Source organism: Microchirus variegatus, assembly GCF_963457635.1.
Source record: "Microchirus variegatus genome assembly, chromosome: 5".
Taxonomy (NCBI): Eukaryota; Metazoa; Chordata; class Actinopteri; order Pleuronectiformes; family Soleidae; genus Microchirus; species Microchirus variegatus.
The window spans coordinates 15,432,541-15,448,311 of record NC_139806.1 but is presented as its reverse complement, the minus strand read 5'-3'; positions in this window follow the sequence as shown (position 1 = coordinate 15,448,311).

Here is a 15,771-nt window from a genome sequence, read left to right as displayed (position 1 = left end):
ACACATCCGTGCAAATGGTCGATTATCGACACAGAACCACATGAGGGATAATCTGACTTTTCTGAAGCTTGTGGAGTTTTGATAATTATGATAATTAGGCGTGTTTAATAGACCGCTACATGTTTTTTGTCCCCTTTTCCCCCCGTGGGGAATAAGACTATACACTGGCTGATTCAGTTTTAGAGGCCTCTTCAACCTGCATTCCACAAACGACTGGTTGGTCGTGACCTCTATAGGAGATGCATCACCAGAAGATGACCTCCTGGCAGATAATTACTATAGATTTGTCAGTGTTTGTTGCTTTGTTGTTGGAAGAATTATGGTCCCAACATTTGCCATGCAGGAAAATCAAAATGTGAATAAGCAAAGCCAGGTGTTTTTTGTGGGGGGGTTACTGATGTGACAGACTGGACATCAAGAAACATGTCATTTTTGTTTTACTGTAACGCATCCTATGACTACAAAGATTTTTTTTTAGTCCATTTTGTTATTGTATCCTTCAGCATCTGAATCAATGGTCACAGGACATGTGGAAACATTATAAGTCAATAAAAAGGAGGGTTTGTGTGTGTTGGGGGGGGGGGGGGTGTTATCACACTGAAGTTTGGCTATCATGACCAGGATATTGTATCTAGCATGTCTAATCAATTAGCACAGAGAGGTAAGCTGAGTCAGAAATGTGGTGTAGCAGTGTTCAAAATACACTAAAAATAAGGAACAAAATGGCTCCTAGAAGAACGAGCATGCTGCAAGCGGCGGGCATTTACACACAAAGAGTAAAGCCGGGGGGGCTTTTGAGGCATACGTCTGAAACCATAACTTAAAAATACACAAAAAGAAAAACAATAATTTGCCCTTGCCAAAACTGAATATAAGGTTATATAACCCAGAAAGACTTTTGTCGGTTGTGGCCTCACAGAAGAAATAAGGTCCTACATGACATCAGACTACAGTAACTAACAGTATTTATTGTTAATGCAGCAACAACATACAGGATCTAATATAGATAGACATTTTGAGGTAATCAAATGTAGTAGTATACCAGCACAGCATGGGTAAACTGTTGAAATAACAAGTTTAAAACTTCAAACATAACTTGCTGTAACAGTAGAGTCCTCTACTGTGACATAATGATTGATACCTTAAGTTTACATTATTCATTAGGTTTATTGTGGGTAAAATAACTGTTGGCTGTAAAACAGCACGTGCTTAGTCTTCTGACAATCATGCCACTGCTGTGAGAGAATTTTTGAATAATGTGCCCTAATAGCAGTTTTTTTAATGCAGTCCCCCTCAGAGGGCTAATCAGAGTCGAGCGTGATTACTGCCAAGCTTTTCTGTGCATTGCTGTAAACACAGATTTGGAAACAATGGACTATTCTCTCTATTTTATAATACCCAGACAGTTTGTAAAGTAACGCTGGGGCCTTCACTGAAATTATTTCTGAAAGTTCCAATGTGTAAAAGTTGGCAGAAGCTTAAGCTAAAATAAATATAAAGTGGTCTACAATCACCTGATTTATTTATTTATTTATTTATGTTTTGCAGGAGCCAGGTCAGCTCTACAGTGATGTTGGACAAAAAATAAACATCTATTGAATTTTGCTGAATCTCAATGGAAGAGAGAAAGGTGGGGATATTCAGCTGCATCATGCAGCATCACTGATAAATGTTGCTAAAGTGTACTCACTGTACCTGTAATGCAACAGGTTTTATATTATTTGGTGAGAATAGTGTAAGGTGCACTGTGTCCTATTGTAACAAAGCTAAATGAAAATCCCTGGAAAGGTAAAATAAAAAAAAGTCACCAGGAACACTCAAATATATATATATATATATAACCTGAATTAACCTACAGCAGCACAGTCTTGACAATTAGGACTTTTGCATTACAAAGACTATAGAGTTGACATTGTTTGGTGTAGAAGTTTACAGATTAGAAGAATGGGCAAGAAGTAAGATAGGCATCTGAGCAGCGTATCTTTAGAAGAAGGAAATCCACTCTGATAAGTAGCCTTGGGATGTTACCGCTACAAGGTGCCTCCAAAAGATGCACTGTTTATCTAATGTGTTTGATCTTATCAGACACATGTGACCCACAACATTTCAGTGGGGAATTCAGACCGATTGCAGTTATCATCACAAAGGCCCATGGGATGCATCCAGGTGTGAGAGAAAAAAGAAAAAGACAAACGAAACATTTGTTATCTACACAGCCTCTGGGCATGCAGGACTAGTGTACCTTTAGCCGCTACTTTTACCTTTTAGCAGTTTAGTAAATGAGGCCTGAAAATGTGAATTAATAGGGTTTATGGTCCCATGATGAACATACCCCGTTACCACCAGTGAGATCCTTATCCATCTTACACTACACTACACCTTTATCTAAGACAAAGACAAGACTGAGCCATTTTACCTGGTGTTGTGACTCCATGAAAAGGATTTCCTTCTTCTCCCAAAAAGTGAATGCCTTTAATAAAAAGATGATGATGCATGTTCAGATAACTCAGACATGGTGCAATAAAAACGATCCATTAGAGACATTAAAAACAAAATGCTTTAAAAATCTGCACATTTGCAGTGTTCGCTAATGGGATCTAAGAAAAAAAAAGACAATTTTGTGTGCAAAAAAGAAAACCATATAAGACAGGGAAAAAAAGCATGAAATATTCATTGAAGATTTATATGAAATTACCTTGGAAATTAAAGCATGTATTGTATGCGTGTTGCTTATTGTATATAAAGTACTGCACCTTTATACACTCACACATCAGCCACTTCATTAGGGCAACCCAAAAAAGTGGCAGAATCCAGTGAGGTCTTCTGGTGCTGTACAACATCTGCTTCAAAGTGAAGTGTTGTGGATTCAGAGATGACCTTCTGCACGCCTTGGCTGTAATTAGAAGTTATTAAAATTACTGTTGGCTTTCTTTATATTGAGCATTTCTAATCGTTCTCCTGAACCCTGGCATCAACAAGGCATTTCACTAGATGACCACTCATGCTAGTTGGTTCATGGTTACATGTTAAAATCCTAGTATTCAATCCTAAACAAGGTCATGTGGCACCAACAATTTAATCACCTTTATTCCCGATTGTGATGCCCAATTTGAATTTAAGCAGTTTGTCTTGACCTTGTCAACATACCTGCCTGCTGCCATGTGATTGCCATTACATAGATAGACAGACATTTGTGTAAAACAAGCTGTTAAGCAGGTGTACCTAATAAAGTGGCCAGTGAGTGTATGCAGGTTTGGTATCACAGATCTCCATGTATCCTCTATGGACAGGAGATAAAAGACAGTAATAATATTAACATTTAATAGTCTGTATTGCAGACATTCAGTCTTATTATGTCATTAGACATATAAATGACATATGTGTTAGCCGTTAACAACTATCTCTGTATATAGCTCTGTTTTGCATTTATGCTAGTGCTTCAGTGGAAAAACAGTAAGAAATATACATTTGATTTTAAATCTAATTTTACAATTGTTTAACTCAATTTGTTTGGCATATTTGTTTTACTTTGCTTTGCTATTTTGAAGGTGCATTAGTGAGTTTCCCCAAAAAAAGTGCATGGAAAATGTTTCCTCAAACTTTTGAATCGAGCATCAGCTTTTACAATGGTCTTATATTCAGTTGCAGACATCCACAAATAATAACTTCCAGTTTTCTACACTTTGCTTCTGAAACTAAACTGTAAATCAAAGTGGAATTATGGGTAGTCATAATTTAGCTGCAGATATCCAGGATGGCATCATGAATATCGAGGATATCTGTCACGACAACTCCCATTTAACGTCTGAAATGCTCTAGGAAGAGTTGCTGATCTTGTAGAGATTATATCTACTATAAATGGCACACATTGCTCTCTGGAGGATGACGTCACATTATCTGAAGGTGTAACGCGGATCGCGCTGGTCGGAGCTGTCCACTGCCTGTGGTGCTGAAACTCTGAAACGCACTAAAACATGTTGCGCGCTCTGTCGCTCTCTGGCGTCGCTGCGGGCGCTAAATCCGAATTATACGGTTAAATGGGCCTATTAAATCGACCGTGTACACATGACTCACACTTGTGACAAATCAACCAGGTGACAGACACCAAATTGGGAAATCAATTTGTACATCGACTGCAGTTTTTTTTTTTTTTTGCGAGAAAATGGGGTTTAGTTCTGGTAACATGATCGTGATGTTCACCACGGGTTCTGCCTCGCGTTGGTTGCAAAGCACAACGGAGACGGGACAGCCACACACTGATGCACCAAGAGGGAATGCAGTGATTTTTTTTCTCACTTTTCATACTTTAAAACCTTTTACTATCACGATCCTGTAAGTGTAGTGTGTTTAGATGGAGGAAGTCGACCGAGGGCATCAGGACCGATTCGTTTCCCAGTGAGGAGGAGGAATAAGAGTGCAAAATGTGTTTCAACTCCTTTGACTTGGACCAGCACATTCCCTAAAATGCTGAGCTGCTCCTTCAACACCTCCTGCGAGCAGTGTCTCGACGCTCTGCGATCACGGGAGGGTCGAGCCTGGAGGATCGGTTTTCCCTCGTGTGTCGCCACCGAGCTCTAGTAACCCAAACCGGGTTTAAAACCTCCTGAGTTCCTGGGCTTCGTCTTTGTTCATAGCATCAATAACATCACCTCAGTTGGTTCTGTCTTATTCTCACTTAACGTGTCTGTTGAGGTATGGATCTGAAACTGAAGTGAACAGACTGTAAAGTTATCTTGATGATGCGCATGAACATAGCTGGGCAGATAATTAAAAAAAGAGACATGTGTTTATTTGTTTACAATGTGTTTGTTATCCTTAAGGATGTATTTTGTCAGGATGAGTCACAGGTGGAAAGAGTAGCCTATACTAAAATATACTACTCAAGTAAAAGTTAATATGACATTTACTTAAGTATATGTATAATTACCAGGAAAAACATCGACCCAAGTAAAAGTAAAAAGTATAGTAATAGGTTTTATTGACCACTTCACACATGCTATTAAACCTGAGTGACACTAAGTTGACACTAATAGACTATGTAGTTCTTACTTGACACCAAGATAAAATATAGGCTGCCTAAAATGAATATACAACACACGGCACTAAATATTATTTCGCACTTTCAGTCAAAGAGGAGGCTATTTCTCCTACACTCTCACTGCAATAGTCAGTCATAGCTGGTCAAATAATTTTCGTTTTTCTCAATGGTTTTCTATGGATGAATTAAACTTAAACAGACAGGGCAGGAAATGCAACTGAAATGAGCTAACTTTGTTTCATATAGCAACTTTTGAGCCTGTCACACATTGAAGTTTGTAAATCCCAGTCTTTGCTTGGAAGATTTTCCACTAATGACATGAAGTTACAAAACGCTACATGGGCTTACTCTTACAATATAAAAGCAATATATAAAAAATAAACTTAAAGGGCCACTTTACCCAACTATACATATTTTTAAAGTAATTTCTAGAGATAAATGAATATGTTATTTGATCATCAGACAGTGGATCTGAGACATGTCTCATTCCCACAACAACAGAGGAAGTTGGGATTGAAAAAAATTAATAAAACAAACAAGAAATTGTTGTCAAAGTGACTGCCTTCAAAGAAATTAAAAGCCACACTGTTCTTCACTCTGTTTCTGTCAATTAGTAAGTTTAAGGAGTAAAATATCTAAAAAAAAACTAAAAAAAACAGGTCAAATTTAAACCAACTCTGTAATAGAATGTGAATTAAACAAACACAGCAGAATTGTAATTGTTTTACATTTTTTGGGGTTAAACAATGACAATTGCTGCTACTGTGTCAGGGTTCTGCTCAGTAACATCTGCTGTCATGATGATTTACAGGGAGTAGAATAAGAGAGCATTATTGCTGCTTCTCACACGATGAAAAGAGAAAAAAAATAGATTTGAAAAAGTATTAGTTAAATTTAGTATAGTTTAAGTTTATTAGTATAGTATTAGTCGTTTTACCCAAGATGATGTCTTGGCCATAGTTGTAGACTAACTAAAATTAATCTCTAAAACATGTTATACATATACAGTACATGTAAACTATACAATATTAATGCCAGTAATGCTAAATCCCATATGTTTGAGTTTCTTAGAGGCTGCACTTGTAACTCTAATGTTCTTTATTTTAACATATTTGACCAAAATGCACTTTATTATTATATGAGTATGTATGCTAAGAAAAATGGCCTAAAAATCATTCAGGGTACTTTAGCATCATGAAAGCAGTCACTATTTGAAATAATAAGAGTATGATTCCTCTACAAACGTCCAAGTTATACTCAAAGTATGAATGATACTGCAGTGGAAGCAGGTGTGTATGTCTGTGTCTGATGTGTCAGGCTCTTGATACAGTACATAAATGATTTATTGGCATCTCTGTGTGCCACCACCAGCTCTAAATCATGGCCTATTGTGCTCGTGACAGAACCTTTTTATCCCATAACCACCTTTGTGCTATTACACTGACTCCCCGCGGTGGAGCAGGTCAGCAGGGGATGCCAGGCTGACGACCCTGAGGGGACGTGAGTCTTCACAAGTGGAGAGAAATAACTTTAGGGTAGGGGGCCAAAATAAGTAGTGTTTTATAGGAGTGAGACAATGGAAGTGCAGATGACCTCCTAGGGGTCTTAAACCATCTGATGGGCTTAAGTTTGTTTTACCAACTCATATAAAATGTAAAAAAGGTACAAAGCCGAGTGGTGTTTGGTTACAGTGGTGTGTGGGATAGAATGCTTATTTTATTCAGTCCTGCAAATACACATTCACACTAACGCTATACTTTAACAAGTGGATGGGCTGCATTTGCGTTGTCTTTTTTCTGTGTTGTGAACAGCATAACTCAAAAAGCAGAAGATGGATTTCAATAAAATGTTCTTGGAATGTAGGTTATTTATTTATTTATTTCATGTTTATGTAAAAGGGGCAGTATACAATACACATAGAAATATTCTTGAGTTACTTTAAATCTGTAGGGGTCTTATTTTCAAGAGAGACCTGTCAATGACAACACAGAATCACAGAATAACGGAACTGTGAAAATGTGCCAAGTGAATAGTGAAATTAAAATACTAGGAGCAGGAGCAAGTTCCCAAAGATGCCCTCTCCAGTCAAAAATATTTTAAAATCAGCTAAGGGAGTCAAACTAGACAGCTTGAGACTCTGCTGAAGCGTGTTCTAGGTTGAGGTGGCAGAGTAGGAAATGCCTTTTTGCCAGGCAAAGGGGACAGTTAAAGTGATGAAGTAAGCTATGACTGCACTGAATATGTAACATGCTAAAGACAACACAATACAAAAGCCTACAAAATACAACAATTCATGCATAGGTCATTAAAGTGCAGAGTCAGCAAATGCAGAGTATTGTGGCCCAGGAAAGAAATGACACTGAACCACCTTGTGAGATGTATTTTTGATGCTGTAGGAAAAACTGAGGGGCCTTGATATAGGTAAGTGCTGTCTGAGTTTTTCCTCAAGTTATTAAGTTTTTTTTTTGATGAACCAAGTATGACTCACGAATATATCTCTATATTTGCTTGAGGCGTTTGTCAAATCCTAAAAAACACAGCAGGCCTTTTCTGCACCTACTGTTGTTTTAAGAGGCGACACTGGTCTTGGGAGTTAAACTCCATCTCTTTCAGGTCTGTCAAAGGGATTCCTTCATTCGTCATCCAGTTGGTGAGTAATGCCACTTAAATGCCACCGTGACAAAAGCTTTGGGAAAAAAGGAGGGGTGGCAGGCTTCTACTGGGAGCCATAGGCAACACTGTGTCTGGGGCAGAGGGCTTCATTTCACACTGACTGCAGGGCTTAAAGTTAGGATTACTTTGAAATCTGCATCCACTACATCAAACTGTCCCCACTATGTCCCACCCGCCCTACTCCCACCTCCCATCGCTCCCCCAAAAAAAGCTGTTGCCACAGAGCAGGAGATGAGTTCAGAGCAGATCCTCTTTGATGACAGAGAAGGATCCTTTTGTTCCCTAATCCCATACATCCCCTTCCCCCTTCTGCCCTGCTAGTCCAATTGGATGTCAAGAGGCTACATAATCAGCTGGAAGCTCAAAAGTTATTAGTTTACCTGTTTTAGTTTAAAAGACAACCACTGTGCCCTGAATAACAGTTCTTGAGAAAACTGTTTTATAAATGTGGCTTCTTGTTAGAGCAGCTAGATCTTACAATCAATGACGTAGGAAGCTTAATATCTCAGATGACACATCAGTGGTCGTCATAGGTGGATCCCAAGGGGAGAGCCATTGGCCATGGTAAACACCCAGAAACAGGGACTTCCAGGATACATTTCGTCTTTTCCTGTGTCTTGCCTTTAAGTGTGTGCAAAGTGTGTCTTTGTGTCATTATCAGATTGGACACACGTATTTCACAGGGGAGATGAAAGTGTTCCTTTTGCTCATAACATCTGCCCTCTGATGGTCCGAGTCCCATCAAGATGACCTCAAAGACATGGCCAGAGGACAGCGATTATCACCACGCCATACGTGCTCTGGCTCATCATGTGATGACATGCTTATGTGTATGTGTGTGCGCCAAAGCGTGGAGGGGAAAAGGCATTGATTTGTGTGTGTGTGTGTGTGTGTGTGTGTGTGTGTGTGTGTGTGTGTGTGTGTGTGTGTGTGTGTGTGTGTGTGTGTGTGTGTGTGTGTGTGTGTGTGTGTGTGTGTGTGTGTGTGTATGTGTGTGTTTTGACATAATGTGGCTGGACGGACATATGGACTAACAAGCATGCACACACTCCAGAGACCAGTGAAGAGAGGGATCAGTGTCCAGGGTCAAAGTGCCAAACACTGCTTACCTATCCATTTCCCTTTCATCGTGTAGCTCACATACACACATTATCAAATAGTGCAGAGCAATAACTTCATGAAAGAAGTGCACACTGACTCCCTCTGGTGTAAGAATTGGAGAATGCATCAAAAGAAAAGGTGAACAACAGAGAAACAAAACATGTTTTGTGACCAGTGTCTTGCACGTTTGTAACCGTTTTCACATCAAAGCCATCTCACAGATGAGAGGCACTAAAAAGAAATAAAGCCAAAATGGTTTCTTATCACAACCCAAATCATCAGTATCAGTAATGTATTGGTGGCATTAGCCACTTCTGTGTTGACAACAAACCAAATGCTAATGGGATCATTAGTCACTTCACATTTCCACCACTTCACATTTCCAGCCACTGCTTACTGTCATGGGACCAGGCTGTATTGATTTTCAACAGTAGCACCATGACTAATCAGCACATTGTTGCAAAAGACTCTGCGAGGCATGGTGCCTGTCAGATGATTGTCATGATATTGAACTGTTTTCTGCAAGTGTTTATATATGATTTTTTTTTATGAATTCCTGTGATGACGTGAAGAGGGTCAACTGGAGGGGGAAAGAAAAGGCCAGAAACAAACATGATAAACGCAGGAAAGACACAGTTCAAAAACCTCATGACCAAGTCTAAAAATAGTAGTGAGACAGTTGTAAATGACACCAGAAAAACAACAAAAAAGGCTGTATCTTCCTTTATCCCGTGAATCATTTAACCCGTTTAAAAATATCTATATAACTGTAAAAAAAAAAAAAAAAACTTAATGTCAATACATCCTACTATCTGAATGAGCAATGTCTTGTATAAAGTCAGGATTATATTGGACTGGATTGTGAGTTACATTATAATAGTTGATTATTATTAAATATCTTCACACCAAGGGTGACAGAGAAACATACACAATGTCATATGCTCCACTCTTAGAAATAAGGGTTTTCCAAAACAGTCCTTGTACAAGGGCTGAGGTTCTACCTGGAACTATTTGCTTCTGAAAAACCCTTTCCCGCAGAGACTTTTTCAAGGGTTCTTGGTAACAATAATGCTTCCAGTAAGAACCATTTTGACCCAGAGAACCCTTTAAAACCCCTTTCCTGAATAAAGGGTTTTAAAGGGGTTCTTGGTGGAACCCTCCAAAAGGGTTTCAGGTGGAACCTTTATAAAAAGGTTCTACCTGGAGCAAAAAAGGGTTCGAAGTCCAGGAACCTTATATTGCTCTCCTTAGCACTTTTATTTCTAAGAGTGTATAAGTGAAGCAGCTAAACAGGAAACAGATTGTATTTATCACATGTGTGTTTCTTCTTGCGATATGTCACAATGTATTTTATCATAAATGCCTATAGAAAGTTCAAAGAGTGTGTTACATTAAGACAAATCTTGTACATAAGAGATTAAATTACAGCCTGATTTCTGTGGTCTATTGTTCTGGGATTTTAAAGCTGCAGGGTGTAACTTTTAAATATAAACAAATACATTCAAATCATTGTCAAATGAGTTCACTCATGCTGATATCACAGCTCGACACAACTCGCTCTCTGTTCCTCAGAAGAAGCACACATGGCCAGTAAAGCTGCACCACTTTACTTTTGGATTATGGCTGGAAAATACACTTCCCAATTGTATTTTAATCAAAGTCAATCATGATTTTGTCTTCTCTATTTTTCTAATACTGAAAATGCATACTTTGCCAACAGAACACAAAGCAAATGAAGAACTCCCTAAACAACTGCCTTATGTCTGGAAAAACCCATAGTCATGAATGCCATAGGCCACATTCAGGAGCCAGGTATTTTGGTATTTTGTTTACATTTCCATCTTCAAATAAAGACCTTTGAATTTCTTTTAAAGACTTTTAAGTCTTTTGTCACACGGGAGATGCTCTTTGTGTTCATGCTTTAACAAACTTTAAGGCTTCACAGAAGTTTAAAGGCCTTGAGGGTTTTTCCAAAGCTTCATAATGTTTTTCTTGAGGTAGTTCATGGTGGATTTGGGGCTGTATTGTATTGGATCATCATATTTATGTTGATGCCAACGTTTTTTTTTGACTGGCTTGTCAACATTGGTATGTAGAATTTGCCAATGGATACCATTAGCTTCATCCGTGAAAAGGCATTGGCTTTCCAAACCCAAAGCAATGTGCATCGTTCAGATGATGGAGGGTGACTAACTTTCCAGAGCAAGGGAAATCTGGCTTTTGAGCTCTATGGCCTGTCATGCAAGAGCATACACAAAGTTTTCCATGACAGCACTCAATTTTCCCTGTGATTGAAAAAATAACATAAATCAGTAGACAAACATGGCCTTCCTTCAGGGTGGTCCTTTCTGGCTGTACATCTGCCAGGTCTGGGTCAGGGTGAATGAAACACATGCAACACAAGACTAATGTGCTTGGATGTGTTAGCTGCTCTTCAGCTAAGTGTCCAACTAGGCCGCCTCCACATGACCACATTCTTGCAAAGACTGATTTGCAGAAAAGTGAGTGAGTTCATACCCTACACAGCTGAAACATCATTCATTAGAAGTGCTATTCCACCCTTGGTGGTACTGCACACACACATTCATGAGCAGCATTGTTACTGAAGACACTCATAAACATAATGCAATTCCCTCGTCCCTTACCCTAACCTTAACCATCACAACCAAATCCCTACCCTAACCATTAAAATAAACCTAACCTAGACCTAACTTTAACCGTAACCCTAAAAATAGAGCTATCCCATAAAACACAATGCATCCATACTTATCCGTTACCTTAACCTAACCACAACTCAAATGTTAGCCCTAAACCTAACCAGTTCCTCAAAAAAATAGGTTCTGCCTCATAGAGACCAGGTTTTGTGGTCTTTATGATGATTGCTAATCCTGATAAGTTAAGAGTTTATGCCAGGAAAGGTGTTACACGGGTAACAAATACAAGTGTGCGCACACCATTACCCCCAGAGTGCTATTCCACTCTCCAGTGTGATCACTCACTTCACCTCCACTTCCACTTGGGGTTGTGAGAGTTCAGGTGCTCGTTCATCCTTCTCTTCCACACACATGTTCAGACATTGTTGTGAGTGACCCTGGAACGCATGGACAAAATCCTCAATAAAGTTCCCTCTCCTTTGAAGAGATGCAAGCGCAAGGGCGGCTTTGTAGTGATGACAATAGACAATAGTGTGTAATTGCAAAACTTTCTCCGGGCAATTGGTGAGATGCTAAGAAAACAAACAGGAGTCAATACATATATCTGCAGCTGATGGGCTTAACAAGCAACACTGGAGACATGCTCTGTTTGACAACCTACGCATACAGCTCATATGAAGGCTCCCTTCTGCACGACTGACTTGACCCATATCTGATAAAGCAGCTGCAGGTAGCAGCATCATCATCATCTCACTGCATCTAGGAGCTGCACCAGCTATCACACTGAAGAGATTGTGTGGTCCATGTCCTTAGAAGACACCAAGAGTGCTCAGATTTCCACGGTTAGTACAGATTATGACAACTACACAGTAACACTGACCTATAGAGGTATCATTATAGGGTCTCTGCAGGTTTCAACTAGTCAAATTTAAGACTTTTTAAGACTTTTTTATGACCATAATGAATACAATTTAAGACCCATTTCAAATCCACACTGGCAAAAAAGTACAAAAGAAAATTGGAGCCACAAATCGTTGAACTTGCAATTCAGCTTAGCTGTGGGCTTTCATTAAGTTTTCTCCGCTGCTATGCTAAGCTGAAACACACAGCGGCGCACGCACAGCACACTAGCTAGTGGTGCACGATAAATTCTCACCGGGCAGCACAGGTGACCTACTTTAGTTCCGTGTTGTAGTTACGTTATCGCATCCTCAAAAATAGAAACATTTGAAAGCGAGACTGAAGTTTATGCATGTTTTAAATAAAAGTCACGTTAATAGATTTTTAAGACCTTTCAAAACTGTATTTAAGACCTTTTATGAGATTCTAAGACATTTTAGGGCCTTAAATTTAAATTATTGGATTTAAGACTTTTTAAGACCCCGCGGATACCCCTGCATTAAACATTTTGTTCTTATTTAAAGCAATACTGAGCAATTAAAAATATATATCTTGCAAGGGTATGGTGGGGGTAATATGATCTCATGGTTGGAATTAGGTTTAAACGGTTTTATATGATGACCCACTTGTACAAAATAACACATTGTCACGCAAATGTAAGCATAATATTATGTTTCTGACCATTTTAAAATGGCGTCTGTAGTTTACATTTTCAGCCATTTCTGTCACAATTACCAGTAATAACCAGGTTATATAGCCGTGTCATGAATCATCAGTCGACTAAAAATGATTAAAACACACATATTGTACAAACCGAGCAGACTAGTTTATCATTGTTTGTTTACTTGACTATTCTGTGACCGTCTAACCTCCTCGGTCGGTGTCTCGCGGATGACTGTGTGGTACCGACGTTTGTGACCGCGAGTAACCCCACTGACGTCCCTCTGCTCTAAGCACGCGCCACCTTCAGAGCTCCAATCCCGAGCTGAGAAACACCATGACGTCACGTAGACTCTTCCGGGCTGGCAGTGCTGGACCGGTGATGCTCCGGTTTGCAGTTTCAATCAATCCCAGATTCGTCTTTCTATAATACATATACAGCGTTAATTATAGCTATATAAAGTCCGTGTAAATATTTTATTGTTAGTACAAAAAAGAGCTGTGGTTAAGAGGAAACAACTTATTTGTCCCAGTCCCGCAACGGCTCAGACGCAGCGGCTGAGAAAAAAAAGAGGTGAGAGAATGTGTTGCTGTGTGAGCGCTCTGCAGATGTTGATGAGGGGAACTAATTGTTAGCTACCGGCTAGCTCCGCAGCGCGTAACGTCGCCATTAACGTGCCACAAATTCACGTCCACTGTGATGGACGTGTCCCGCGGGAAATCACGAGATAGTTAAGACCAAGAAACGTGCTTATTTCTGCGTTAACAGTGGCTCAGTAACAGCTGCAGTGGTTAGCACGAAGGCTACACGCTAGGTCCCCCTTCCCCTCTTCGCTAGCGAGCCGCTAGCTTGTAGTTGTCTTGCTAGCTGCTAATGTTGATGCTGCCTTCGCTGGCACACGCACAGCTTCTGACACCGGAGTGTAACATACCACGTTATAAGCCGTTTATAACTGTTAGTCTATACCCAAGTGTGATGTTTAAGATTATCTGTTGAGTATCTGCACACAAAAATATATATATTATGGTATTATTACTATGTTTTTTTGGCTTCTCCCTCTCTAGTGGTCGTAACTGTTATTACTACTGATAGCTGTATTACAAGAATTACCCACTCTGCTTATTTATGTAATTATCATGTATGTATTGCATTATAGCCATTGGGTATTATTCCATCCATCCATCCAGCTTCTACTGATTACTCCTCCACATGAGAGGGGGTTACTGGAGCCAATCCCAGGGCGAAAGGAGGGGTACACCCTGGACAGATGTCTAGTCCATCACAGGGCCACATAGAGACAAACAATCATTCACACTCACACCTATGGTCAATTAAGGTGTTGGAGTGTGGGAGGAAACTGGAGAACCCACAGCAAACCCACAGACACGGTAGAACATGCAAACTCCACGCAGAATGGCTCTTGTTACGACTGTGGCTCGTATACAGGTCTTTGTGCTGCTAACCTAGGATATTATTAATTTGTTATTGCACTACACTTGACACACTCAGTATTTAATTATGCTATATTGATATACTCACCAGCCACTTCTTATGTGTACCTATTAAAGTGTTCATTGAGGTCTTCTGCTGCTTTAGCACATCTGCTTCAAGGATCGATATGTTGTAAGTTCAGAGATGGTGTTCTGCATACCATGCTTTGTAAAAAAAAGTGATAAGTGTTGCCTCTCTGTCATCTCAAACCAGTCTCCTCTGACCTCTGGCATCAATAAGGCATTTTCTCACAGAGCTGCTTCTCATTGGATATTCTACCTTTAAATAGACCATTCCTTGTATAAACCCAAGAGATGGTTGAAGTGAAAATTCCACTTGATCAGCAGTTTCTGGCACTAATACAGGTTCAAAGTCACTTAAATCTCTTGGTTTAAACATCAGGAAGTCGTCTTGATTATGCCTACATACCTTATCAAGTTGAGTTACTTTGATTTGATTGATTTATTTTTTGTGATTCCCTTATATTTTCCATACCTGTTTTTATTCTGTACTTAAGCTACTGTGACAATCATATCAATCATACTAGTCTACTGCTGGAAACTATTACCTTGAAGTTTTGGTGCTCACCGTGATATGGTCTTGCATCTTGGTGTTTATATTTAGCTGAATCAACCATGTAGCTTAACTGTCCTTGAGTTATATAAATAATTTAATTCAGTTGACGGGAAAATATTTCTAAAAGTACGGTTTTACTGGGTGTGTAAAGCACAGTTTTTCCTGGTGAACAAACACTCTTCACTCTCCTTTTAATATACCTATCACATTAAGAGTTTAAGCTGTATGTTAAAAAATAACAATCGAAGTCAAGTCTGGAGTTACAATTACAGACACATTTCCATTACTGATCTGAATTTCAATCAATCGCGTTCAGACTTTCTTTTTGTCATTTGATGATCCAGTGTATTTTTGCTGAACTAGGCGTGGGTGTATCAGCTTCTGTGAAAAGTATGCTTAACTGGACCTGAATTACAAGTGTCAAACCACGACTGTATGCATGACTTCTGTCTTCGATTGTTTCTGCACAAATACAACCACATTGCGTCGGTTGGTTGTGGCATGTGATCTGTTGCCAAACTGGTTATTCTCTGCCATTGAATCAGTTCATTTAGCATGTGCGAGGGTTAGTTCTTGACAGCAAATGCTGCTGGAGCAGAAATGTGAATTCTCGTGAAACCCTTCACTAAATTGTCAAAGAAAAAAAATGAAAATCATATTGTTTTCATTTACTCTTT